A 13,689-nucleotide genomic window follows, 5' to 3' on the forward strand; every position below is an offset into this window, starting at 1 on the left:
ATCCCTCCCCCCTTACACAAGGCCTTCACACACACCTCCATACATTCATGCCACGTGCATGGTGCCCACAGTGTACTCACCTTTTGGTCTGAAGGCCCATACAGGAGTCCGTACTAGAGTAGGACCACATCCACCAGTCTCTCCAATTCCTCTGAAGTGAAGGCTGGGGCCCTTTCTCCGGTCACATGGGCCATGGTAGGTTCCAGACACAGGTCACAGCAGCACATGCAGTGTAGGTCCTCTCCTATGGAAGGTCAGGTAACAAGTGAGGAATCAGATAGAAAATATCGGTCACGTCCGCGACTGTGCATACCGTCACCGCTGGCGTAGATCACTATTGGCCACTGTACCCCAGAGAGGCCAATTTTAACCAATGATGAATTGCACGGCGGTGCCCGACTGCCTCCCGCCACGACACACAACATCAGCGGCATTACCTCACTTCCACCTGTCCCTCCACACAGGACAGGCGGACGCCATTTCAGGGTGGGGGGAGGACTATGGAATAATACTGCATCACAGGAAAAATAGGCACATACTGGACAAATCACACTGACACATTACATGTTTACAGATTGCAGACGACTGTTGTGGCTCCATTGTTCAGTTTGTGTCAGCCTCCTCACTCTTTTGTCCCTTAGATTCCTACCGCTGCGGATGAATAGAAGATGGAGACATACCCCCGTGTATGGACCCCTGGTGCACTTGGCTACACTGGAGGACAGGCATATAATACTCACCTATAGACTGGACAGGGCCACAATAACAGAGCTGTGTGCCCAACTGGAGCCTGACCTGATATCTGCTATCCGTCACCCCACTGGGATCCCCGCTCTTGTGCAAGTGCTATCAGTTCTCTATTTCCTGGCAACTGGTTCTTTCCAAGTGACTGTGGGCTTGGCAGCAGGAATGTCACAGCCAATTTTCTCAATAGTGCTGACAAGAGTGTTGTCTGCCCTGATAAAACACATGGGCAGCTACATTGCATTCCCCCAGGTTGAGGATTTGGCCACTGTGAAGGCAGAGTTTAATACAATGGGACATATGCCCAATATAATTGGTGCGATTGATGGAACACATATTGCATTTGTCCCCCCCGCCAGAATGAACAGGTGTTCAGGAATCGTAAGAGTTTCCACTCCATGAATGTGCAGTTGGTGTGCTTGGTGGACCAGTACATCTCCCACGGCAATACTAAGTATCCTAGGTCAGTGCATGATGCCTTTGTCCTGAGGAATAGCAGCATCCCAAATGTGATGGCCCAACTACAGAGGCACAGGGTGTGGCTAATAGGTGAGCCATGGGTCCCACCCAGTATATGTTGGTGTATGGCTATGGTGTTGGCCATACAGGATAGTGTGTGGCTAAATATTGTCTCTCAATATTTGCAGGTGATTCTGTTTACCCATACCTATCATGGCTGCTAACCCCTGTGAGGAATGCCAAGACAAGGGCAGAAGAACATTATAATGAGGCACATGGGCGAACCATAAGGATAATTGAGAGAACCTTTGGCCTCCTGAAGGCCAGGTTCCGGTGCCTCCATCTAACAGATGGATCCCTGTGCTACTCACCCAAGAAGGTCTGCCAGATAGTAGTGGCATGCTGCATGTTACACAACCTGGCCCTCAGACGCCATGTCCTTTTCTGCAGAAGGAGGAGACTGGAGATGCCCCTCTGGCAGCAGTGGACCCTGTGGACAGTGAGGATGAGGAGGCAGAGGATGAGGATGAGAACAACAGAACATCGGTAATCCGTCAGTACTTCCAATGACACACAGGTGAGACAGTGTAACTTTACATATCAATGACTTTGGTTGTATTCTGTATGGCATTGGCATGCTGGTATTTCCCACTTCTATGCCCACTTACTGTTCCCTCTGGCTATTCATTTAGCAGATGTTGGTGATTTGACAAATTCTCCTGGTGTAATCACAACAGCCAGCTACCGGTCATTAATTCTATGCTCATTCTATGTACAGTTAATTTGCAATGTTTGTACCTGTTTCAATCATTACATATTTGAAATACATGACATACTCGAAATCGACTTCTATCAAAGGGTGTTTATTGAAGTGCTAATATATAGAGGGGAAGGTGCAATGAGATGGGGTGATGATGGAGGAAAGTCCAGGGTATTGTTCCAGTCTGTTTGTAGCACAGGTCGATTGTCCAATGGGACATAGGAAGGGGAGCAATGGCAGTTCAAGGTGGACAAGGTGACTGAGTGGGACACAAGGGGGACAATCAGGAGAGTCTCATTTGCTGGCGATGGTCCTGGCAAATGGGTGGTTTACCTTCTGCAGGGGGAGGGGTGCTAGTGGCCTGTGAGACCTGTGGCAGGGCCTCCTGGCCACTAGCGGCAGCAGAAGTAGAAGGCTGTTCAGATGACAGGCTAATGGAGGGGCACGCAGGTGTGAGACTGCCTCCCTCATAATGTTGGTCATGTCTGCCAGCACCCCTGCTATGGAGATCAGGGTGTTGTTGATGGCCTGCACGTCCTCCCTGATCCCCTGGTACTGTCCCTCCTGCAGCCACCTGTTCTCCTGCATGTGGTCTAAGATCTGGCCCATCGTGTCCTGGGAATGTTGATAGGCTCCCAAGATCTCAGGGAGCGCCTCCTGGAGAGTCGGTTCCCTGCTCCTGTCCTCCCCCTGGGGTACAGCGGTCCTCCCAGTGACCCTGGTGGCCTGTGCCTCTGTCCCCTGAACCGTGTGCCCACTGTCACTGACCCCAGGTCCCTGATTGTCTTGGGTGCGAGGTGTGGCCTGGGGTCCCAGTGCAGGTGGGCACACTGCTGATTGACATGTCCTGGGGACAGAGGTTTGGGTACACTGGATGGGTGCTGTGGTGTTGTTTCCTGATGGGGGAGGCTCTGTGGTGGTCTGTGACTGGGCTGTCCAGTGATCCTTGATTGGCCAGGTTGATCGTCCAGATCCTGAAGTCCCGAGGCTACTGTCATCACTGTGTGCCTCTTCAGTTGGGGGACTGTATAGTGCTGGCACCTCCTCTACGGTGACATTGTCTGGGGTACTTGTGGGGATGTAAATGATGTGTTATGATTAATGTGTATGACATATTGTACATCCCTGACTTCCCCTCTATGGTTGTTGTTGCCCTGCCAGCTTTGAATTGTGTATGTTGGTGTATGGTGGGATTGTTAGTTCTCTATGTTGTGCATGCTTTAGTGATGAGTGTCCATGCAGGGCTGTGCGGGGTGTCCATGCATTGGTATGGCATGCAGGGCTTGGCATTGGGATTAGTGAGATGTGATGGTGGGGTGTATGGGATGTAGTGGAGTGATGGGAGTGAGGGTGAGGGTATGTGATGGCGTGCAGGTCGGGGTGAAAATTGTTGAAAGTTGACTTACCAGAGTCCAGTCCTCCTCCTACTCCGGCCAGGCCCTCAGGATGCAGTATTGCCAAGACTTGCTCCTCCCATGCTGTGAGTTGTGGGGGAGGAGTTGGTGGTCCACCGCCAGTCCTCTGTATAGCAGCTGGTGTCTTGCTGTAATGGAACGTACCATCCCCCACAGGTCGTAACACCTCTTACTGATGTCGTCCCTTGTTCTGGGGTGCTGTCCCACGGCGTTGACCCTGTCCACGATTCTCTGCCATAGCTCCATCTTCCTTGCTATTGATATCTGCTGCACCTGTGCTTCAAAGAGCTGTGGGTCTACCCTGACAATTTCATCCACCATGATCATTAACTCCTCCTCAGTGAAACGAGGGTACCTTTGTGGTGCCATGGGTGTTGTGTGATGTGTGTTGGTGAGGGTGGGTTGGGTAATGTGTTGGGGTGTGTGAAGTAGGGTGAGTGAGGGATGTATGGGTGTATGTGGTGTGTGTATGTAGTTGTGTCAGTGGTCTTGGTGTCAGTCGTGTGCCAATGATTTGTAATCGTAAAGGGTTGTGGGTAATGTGGGTATGTGTTTTATAGTGGTGTGGGTGTGGTGTGTGTATGGGTGTCAGGTGTGTGTTGTTGGAACTGTCCAATGTGGTGTTGTTTCGTCTGTGGGTGTCTATTGTGAGCGGCGGTACGTACCGCCAATGGTTTACTGCTGTTGAATGTCCGCCATGGTGATTTGTGTGTCATAATGTGGTGGGCGTTGTTCTGTTGGTGTAACGGTGTGGGTTTTGATACCACCAGTTTATCACTGACCTTTGGTCTGGCAGATTTGTGACTGTGGCTGAATTCTGTCGGATTGGTGTGTGTGTGCATCATAATATGGTGAACGGATATCCGCCACTGCTGCGGTAAGTTGGCGGCCGTCAACGTGGCGGTAAGTGGGATTGACTGCCAGGGTCATAATGAGGGCCTAAATTACCTTTAAAAGAAACTTTATCATCAAATAAAGTTCCCAAGTACTTATAATTCCATACAACTTCAATAGACCTTCCTCTTGAATGCCACGCTGGGGGTTTAGTGTTCCTTGGTCCTATTGTCATTATCTTAGTTGCCTTGAGATTCAATACCAGACAGTTAAAGTGTATTCATCAAATGACTCAATAAATCATTGTAGTTCTATAGGGATCTGACTAAGAATTATTGTGTCATTCCCATATTGTAGATACTTTAAGTAGCAATTTGCAAATTTCGGAGGATGGGCATTGACGTTATCAAAGTGCTGATACAAATCTGCCATGAAAAGATTGAATAAACAAGGAGCAAGCACACATCCTTATTTTAGATCATTACAGGTTTTGATTTGCCAAGCCAGATTGGAACCATCCCCTACCTTGGCCTGGACCCATGTATTTGCATATAAACAGATAATTGAATCCAATCATTTGCAGGGGACACCTCTTCCTGCAAGTGTTTTCCATAAAAAAGATCGAGGGAAACATCAAATGCTGCTTTTAGGTCAACAAAGCAGATGTATAAATTTTGCTTTTTCAAGATAGCCCATTCTGCCAGTTAGTTAAGGACAATAGATTGTTAATTGTAGATTGGCCTTTATAAAATCCTAATAAGTTGATTAGAATTAAATGCTGTGCCATTGAGCACACCAACAATCGGGAGGCAAAAACGTTCACATCAACATCAGTCAAGGCTGTTAGCCGATATTTAGTTCTTACCTTCCAAGCAGATCCATTAGTTCCTGACAACATTGTGTCCGCTTTAAGAACCCAGATTTCTTTAACATCACAAACCAATGACAAAAGGAAATGCCATATGCCAATCCTGCAATAGCTGAAGCCAGCAAGTAATACCTTACAAAGAGCAAACGCATAGCACATGTAGAGGGCCTGTAGGTGGTGGGACATTAATCCCACTAAGTGCCTTGAAATTCCCTATAATATGCATCTGGAGGAGCAAGAAGCATAGGGGGTCATTCTGACCCCGGCGGGCGGCGGGAGCCGCCCGCCTGGAGGGAACCGCCAGAATACCGCTGCGCGGTCAAAAGACTGCCGCGGGTATTCTGGGTTTCCCACTGGGCTGGCGGGCGACCGCCAAAAGGCCGCCCGCCAGCCCAGTGGGAAACACCCCTCCATGAGGATGCCGGCTCCGAATGGAGCCGGCGGAGTGGAGGATGTGCGACGGGTGCAGTGGCACCCGTCGCGTATTTCAGTGTCTGCAAAGCAGACACTGAAATACAAAGTGGGGCCCTCTTACAGGGGCCCCTGCAGTGCCCATGCCACTGGCATGGGCACTGCAGGGGCCCCCAGGGGCCCCACGACACCCCTCACCGCCATCCTGTTCCTGGCGGGCGGAACCGCCAGGAACAGGATGGCAGTGAGGGGGTCGGAATCCCCCATGGCGGTGCAGCAGGGCAGCGGAAAACCGGCGGGAGACCGCCGGTTTTCCTGGTCTGACCGCGGCCAAACCGCCGCGGTCAGAATGCCCTGCGGGGCACCGCCAGACTGTTGGCGGTGCTCCCGCCAACCCCGGCCCCGGCGGTCCTTGACCGCCGGGGTCGGAATGACCCCCATAGTCTCTTCTCATGCTTCGGCCTTCCAACGGGACAAGGTCGAGCGCAGTCCAGCCCAGGCTGCACCTGTAGAGATCTGTGTGATTATTGAGGTTTGCAGTTGTTTCTGTCTAAGTTGCAGTTATGGGCATCAGCTGTTCATGAAGGTTTGGCCATGTGCTTTTGTGCCATCCTGTTTAGAGTAAACACTGTCAGTGAAAGATGACATATTTAGCAAGCCCGGTAGCAGTGCCTAACTTTAAGAATACCTCCTCCCGTGTCCCACTTGATGAGGGCCAGCCACCCCTCCATGCATACCAGCCCCAGACAGATTGTCTGTTACAAAGTCTTTTTATTTCAGATTGTGCAGCAGGTCATTTTTCTGGGAGGTATCAAGAGCGATTAGTCACTCTCAAGGATTACTCCCCCGTCACAAGGACAAAGGGCAGAGAGGCTGGAGGAATGAGAGACTGAGGGCGGAAGAATAAGAGACTGAGAGATGCCATGCTGCCAGCCAAATGTCACACTATGAGAGTCAAGGCAAGAAATAGACTTCCTGTACATTTGTGATAATACCACCAATATCGCCAATCAGGCCGGCTCCAGGATTTTCAACCTGGGAAGGCCACAATAAACCCCTGAGTGGGCCATGAAGATGCATGGAGGGAATCAAGCAAAAATCGACAAAGATTTACTGGATACATTGAAGAGGGGGCAATGCTGCGCCTGCTACATAAAGCAGCCTTACGCCCGGACCCATCAAACTACTTACAAATAGCACTACTTGATGTTGAAGTTATGACATCAAATACAAACCTAAATGTTTTGTGATTCTTTAAAAAGGATCCTTGAAAAGCACATCAGAGAACATTTTAGCAATATCTATATTTGCAAATATTTAATGCTGGGGAACTACTATATGCTTGCATTGTGGCGTTCGAAACACCTTTGTTGGAGTTGCTAGGAACTTGCTGTCAATTAAATTTAATAGCTAGGGAATTCCATACTGTTACAAGCTAACCAGCAGCACTATCATAGAACCTCAGGTCAAATAAAGCTTAGAAGTGCCTCAGCTTTATTCCCTAGGATCTATCTTAATAAAGTGTTCAAACATGGCTGTGCGCTCAACCTTCTCTTGTTCAGCCTCTACGTTGCAGGCTGTATCCGACCCACACCCTCACCCTCAAATCACTCTCAAATTCCGCTATGGTCCCGGTCTACTGTGACCATTGACTTCCATTGGTACTTTGTTCTTTTTGGTGCTATTTGGGGAAGATATATTATTGTTTGATGGAGTGCAATGCAGCAAGTCACCTTGCTGTGCTGCTTGAAAGGGCAGGAATATAAAGTATTTAACATCATATGGAAACTTTCTACACTTTCCTTGCGCTGCAGCACAATGTGCTCCCTTTCACCAAAGCAGGCACCCTAGCACCATGGCACCAGGGTGCCTGTGTTGCAGGCAAGGTTGTTTTTGTGCAGGGAACGGCATTTTCCTGCACACAAATAATACTCAGAGGCATTTTTCTCTTTCTAAGTGTGCTGCAGAATGAAGAATGCTATACAGTTAGAAAGAGGATTCCTTGTGTTTTTCCTGGGAAGGTGTAGCATTTTGACACATTCCCAGGTTTACTAGTATTGGTAAATTTGGAAATGCACCAAAATCCATGGATGGGTGAGTAGGAACATCCACACTCCACCCATGGAATGCTTCCCTGGTGCAGAGTAACGCAAGGCTGCGATTTGTAATGCCTTGTGTTATTCCAGATTTATCAAGCCACTCAGGGCCAAGCAAAGTGGGGTAGCGTGGCTTGATAAATCTCACTTAGGTTTTACTTCGTCCTTGCGCCCACTAGTGTGGTGCAAGGATGAGGCAAACCCTTGATAAATATGCCCCAAATCTTTAAACATTCATATCTCTGGTTCTTCTTATTTGATTTGTGTCCCAATCTGCTGCGAGCATTGACCACTATTGCCACTTTGCACTTTTTGGTGCTATATTGCCTTAAACTTAAATCTTTTTAAATTCATACTTCCGGCTCCCCTTATTTGATTTCGGTTGTTTCAGTGCCATTTATTAATTAGAAATGTCTCTATTTTTTAAATTCATTTTGGGATTTTTATTTGCTTGCTGTTTTAACTTTATTACTGTTTTGGTACTGAATAAATACTTTACACTTTGCCCCAAGTTAAGCCTGTAACTACCAACGGGTCAAGCTGAGATTAATTTAGTAAGTTTGTAACTTCACTCTGAAACTTCTCACAATGATGGTATACTTTCAGTGGGAATTTCAAAAAATACATTTTACACGCATTTAGGCACAGGGAGATTTAGTGACTTGCCAAGAATCACACACTGATGAGTCTATCTTCGAGGATTCAAACCAATTAGGCAGACAAATCAGTTATCACACGAATATGGTCTTCTTCACCTCAGAGTTCATAAATCCATCCATCAAACTGATAAAATTCTCACCTTTTGCATTATCAGGAAAGCCTAACAATTGAGTTTTTAAACAAAATGTGGGCAAATAAAATTGATAAGAACACATGATGATTATTAGTTAGGAGGGAGATTTACTTGCCTCAAGAAATTTGGTGGAAAAACAGTGAATGGTGCATTGTTACGCATACTGGGCCAGCAACACATCTTAAAACGATAGGAATTAAATATAGTTTTACATGAGACTTGTAGTTTCCCTCAAAGAATTACTTACGAAAAAGCATGGTGCATTTAAAGAGCTCGAGGCAATAGCAGTGATCAGGGAATGGCGGGTGTTAGGATGGGAAAGTCCTCTGCATGATAAGGGACATGTACCCCTGCTCTGAGTTCTCAACTGTACTGTTGTCTGGATCCCTGATGCTGATTTTTGTTATCATAGGCAATACAGATCATGCTAGTGCACCATGACATAGGCCTGTCTCATGGATTGCGGTCTTGTTGGACTGTGATGGGCGCCCAAAGCAATACCCTAATAGTGGTGGAAGGCTACTGCCTTCACCCGGAGCTAAGCATCATTAGTGCAGTGGTAGTAGTATACTGTTTAATAGTCAGTAGAGTGAATATGTCCTTTTGACCATGTGGCACTGGAATGAAGCCTACAGGCTCTCTCCTTTATTAAAGTTCTGCTGCTGCCTGCTCATCTCACCCTTGCCCTCCATCAGGTAGATGTGGAGTAATGATGCTGTGCTGAATGCATGTGTGCCTGTGAAGAGTACAGTACAGCAGTAGAGAAGTACTGTGTAGTACATGAATGGTTAGTCCATGTACTGAGTGTATATATGCCTGTGAGGAATGTGTGCTTGTGAGAAGTAAGTACATTAAGGGTGAAGTGTTGAGTAGCATGCACATGGTGAGTGATTGTGCTGGCAGTGTGTGTGTTTGGAAATAACACCTCCAGGTACAATGTAGAAAAGCTACAGTGCTGTCATCTTTGGACATCAACCAATTTCACCCCTTTTATAATTCCAGAGAAGCTGGGCTCCAGTTTATTAACATATTTATTATTGTGAGTTTTGTGGTAGGCCTGTGCGGAGTTCGCGTAGCAGCGCTAGCCGGAACTACGCAGAATCAAGAAAAACTCTGTCACGCTATGCAGAATTCCGCTAGCGGGTGGAGTTTCTTGCCACATCCATTCATGTGACATTTAACGTCACTGGCAACACAAAGTTGTACCTCGCGCTGGAATTGTTGTGCGAACGGCACCACGCGGCTCACATCGGCGTGGCAATCTTGTTTTTTTTTGCTTTTGGTGCTGGGGCCTACTTTTCTATCCGTCTATATCCCTCCCATCCCTCTGTTTAAAACATATTTTCCCCTAGTTTCTTTTTATTATATTACCTTTTCTCTTTTTATATTTTAACTTTTCTCCTAATTTGTTTGTGTTTTTTGTGACTTTTTGAACTTTTTCTTTACTTTTTTTTCCCTTCCTTTTTCCTAATCCGTCCTTCCTTGTCTCTTCCCTCCCCACCCGAAGTCCCCAGCACCATAGCACAGCAGGGGGGCGGCAGCGCCAGGACCCCATCTGTCAGCCACCTCCCTTGTAGATGGCTGCAACATCAAAGGGTGGCATCCCGCTCCTTATTTTCTGAGGTGGAGGTGGTAGCCTTGGTGTTCCATGTGCAGCCCTACCTCTCCTCCACCTTGGCAGCAGGTGGCAGGCCCGGGTCTGGGTGCGCCTCCGGAAATGCAAGCAGTGCTGGAAGAACGTGCACCAGGCTCTGCGCCGCAGCAACAGCTGGCACACCTGTGGGTAAACATCCTCGATCAGGAGACAGACCTGCTCAACCTGCTAGGCATCAAAGTTGCAGGGCTCAGTGAGTAAAACTTAATTACTAGTTGTGCTCTATGCTAATAGTTTCTTCACAAATAGCAAGCATGCTGCTCACACACAGGTAAGTTAAATTTATGTTGCAAGTATAATATTATGTGATCGTTATGTAGACAGGTGCTCTGCGCTACCTAAATGTACTTCTTTTTGGTGCTTGCTTGGGCTGATTAAGAAGTAATGCAGAGACTCCTCCTTTGTCCTGTCAAGGATAGTCATTGTTAATATATTAGTATTAGTGATTTTGCATGTTCTCTCACTTTTCTGTGCCTTTCTTTTTTTGTAGCTCGTACAGTGCCAATTTCTCAGTGATGTGTAGCAGTTTTGCATGCATCCAATCTATCCATTGAGAGATTGAGAATGAGAATGTAAAAATCATTCATTGCAAGTTATAGTAATTCCACAATGTAGTTTATGAAATTTGAAGTAGGATGGTCCTTGATACTAATATTATTATTATTCAGTCCCCTGAACCTCTGATGTAGAAATGTTACTGTGTTCCCTTTTCCCTCAAAACAAAAATATTTTCTTAGAGATTATTTATTGACAGTACCGCTAATCTTCTCTAATGTGTTTTCTTCTATCATCCAGCATCCAGGGGCAGGAGGAGGGCTGTTGTTGAGGTGGGCGAGGCAGCTGAAGGTGGACCCTCCACAAGTGCCTGGGCAGATGGCTCTGCTGGCCCCAGTAAGTCCTCCTGTTATTGTTAATATTAATATTTATTTCCCTAACTTTTACCACTCCACACTTAGAATTATTTTCTACCCTTTTACTGTGCCTGTCTCCTAATTTGTTTTCCAACTCCACTTCGATTTATCTGTTTCGTAAAATCTTCTTATCCCTGCGTTATCCTATTTACTTATTTTCTATTCTTCAAGTTTCTTTACTTCGAACTGTCTGGCTATGATAGTCTGTAGCTTCTTGTCTTCTACTTTGTCAGTGAGCTTTTCCTCTCCCCATGTATCTTATCTTGAAGAGTGGTGGAGAGGCTCAGAGAACACATGCACTGAAGATTGCATGCCCATGTAAGGTATTCTGCACCTGTCTTGTGGGAAGGCTTTCTTCTTCTTGCTTCAGCTCAATCATTAACAAAAGTTCAAAAAGTGTTTTTGAACAAGGTCATGTAATTGTTTGTACCCTCGAATGTGGTGTATGTATTATTAGTATAATTGTAGTTGATGACTGTGCACCATGGTTGGAAGTATGAGGAAAGGAGGATGGCCCCATTGCATTACCCAACTAAGACCAAGGCCCTCCTTACAACCCTGGCGGTCCAAGACCGCCAGGGCTGTTTTGGCTGAAGCACCGCCAACAGGCTGGCGGTGCTTCAGAGGGGATTACGACCGCAGTAATAATCCACCAGGGCAGCGCTGCCCAGGGGATTACGAGTCCCCCTACCGCCAGCCTTTTCCTGGTGGTTTGAACTGCCAGGAAAAGGCTGGCGGTACGGGGAGTCGCGGGGCCCCTGTAGTGCCCATGCCACTGGCATGGGCAGTGCAGGGGCCCCCTGACAGGGCCCCGTGCAGCTTTTCACTGTCTGCATAGCAGACAGTGAAAAGCGCGACGGGTGCAACTGCACCCGTTGCACGGCCGCAACACCGCCGGAAACTCTGTTTCCACCCGCTGGCCCAGCGGGGATGTCATAATGGGCACCGCGGTTACAACTTGGAATTCCCAATGCTGAGGAGTGCAAGGTCACAGTCTCTGAGGTGGGGAACCTGCCGACTGATCCTGGAGGGGGCTCCATGCCCATTTCCCAATTTTGAGGAGTGCAAGGTCACAGTCTCTGAGGTGGTGAACCTGCTGGCTGGTTCTGGAGGGTGCTCCATGCCCATTTCCCAATGCTGGGGAGTGCAAGGTCACAGTCTCTGAGGTGGGGAACTTGCCTGCTGGTTCTGGAGGGTAGTCCATGCCCACTTCCCAATGCTGGGGAGTGCAAGGTCACAGTCTCTGAGGTGGGGAACTTGCCCACTGGTTCTGGAGGGGGGCTCCATGCCCAATTCCCAATACTGGGGAGTGCAAGGTCACAGTCTCTGAGTTGGGGAACTTGTCCAAAAATCCTGGAGGGGGCTCCTCGTACAACAGTCCCTGGATGGTGGCCTACATGCCCTATTCTAGAGGGCTTCTGTGTCTCAGCTGGAGGTGAGGGTTCTGTGACCATTGGTGGTGGTGGTGGTGCCCTGCCTGCCTCTGCTGGAGGTGAGGGCTGCTGTGTCTCAGCTGGGGAAGGTGCTTCCTGGGCCTCTGCTGGAGGTGAGGGCTGCATTATCTCTGCTGGGGGAGGTGTCTCCTGAGCAGCCTCTGCTGGAGGTGAGGGCTGCTGTGTCCCAGCAGGAGGTGAGGGCTTCTTGCCTGTCATTGGTGGTTGAATCAGAACCTCTTCTGTCATTGGTGGTTGAGTGGGAACCTTTTCTTGCATTGGTGGTTGAGGGGGATCCTCACCCCTCCTGGCTGTTGGAGTGTGATCCTTCCCTCTCCTAGCTGGTGGAGTGGGATCCTTCCCTTTCCTGGCTGGTGGAGTAGGATCCTTCACTGTCTTACCTCCACAACTAGGAGGTGCCTCCACTGTCCCCATTGACTGTTTGGCTGAGGTGCTGGGCTGAGTCGTTGGGACCCTGCTCTTACGGGCAGGAGGGGGAGGGGAAAGTAGATCTTCTTAGGGACAGTGGGGAGGGATGAGGGAGGAGGGATTGGAGTGGAGGTTGAGGGAGAGGTTGTTGGAGGAGTACGTCTGCTAGACTTGGGTGCAGGTGCATGGGCAGTGTGCTGATGTGAGGTGGATGGCTGTTGGGTGTCTGAGTGCCTGCGTTTGAGACCTTTGGGAGGGAACCGGCAGGAGAAATGTGGATGGTTATTGTGGAGGTGCCTGCTAGTGAGGTGTGTGTGCTGCTTGGTGTAGTGATACTGGTTGGAGCTGTTGAAACAGTGCATGCAGGTGTGAGTATGGACGTGACTGTGAGGGAGGTGGAGGAGGAGGTGGAGACAGTGGAGGCAGTAAATGTGGATGTATGTCCAACTGTCTGGTGTTTGTGTCAGTGCTTGTGGACTGAAGTGTGTTGCCTGTGTTTGCCTGTGCCACTCTTCTATGATGTCTTGCATGCATGCTTGTTTGTATGTGTGCATGGGATGGGTTGGGGTTGATGAGACTGGGAAGTGGTAGTTGGAGGGGGGATGGTAGAAACAGGGACAATGGATGCCATCAGAGAGGAGGCCAGAGCCTGAATCGATCTTTGGTGGGCTGCCAATCCACTGTGGATGCCCTTCAGGAATGAATTGCATTGCTGCATCTGGGATGCCAGCCCCTGGATGGCATTCACAATGGTTGACTGCCCTACAGAGATGAATCTCAGGAGGTCAATTGCCTCCTCACTCAGGGCAGCAGGGTTCACTGGGGTATGGCCTGAGGTGCCTGGGGCAAAGGAGATGTCCACCCTTCTGGGTGAGCGGGCAC

The sequence above is a fragment of the Pleurodeles waltl genome, chromosome 11, assembly GCF_031143425.1.
Source record: "Pleurodeles waltl isolate 20211129_DDA chromosome 11, aPleWal1.hap1.20221129, whole genome shotgun sequence".
NCBI lineage: Eukaryota > Metazoa > Chordata > Amphibia > Caudata > Salamandridae > Pleurodeles > Pleurodeles waltl.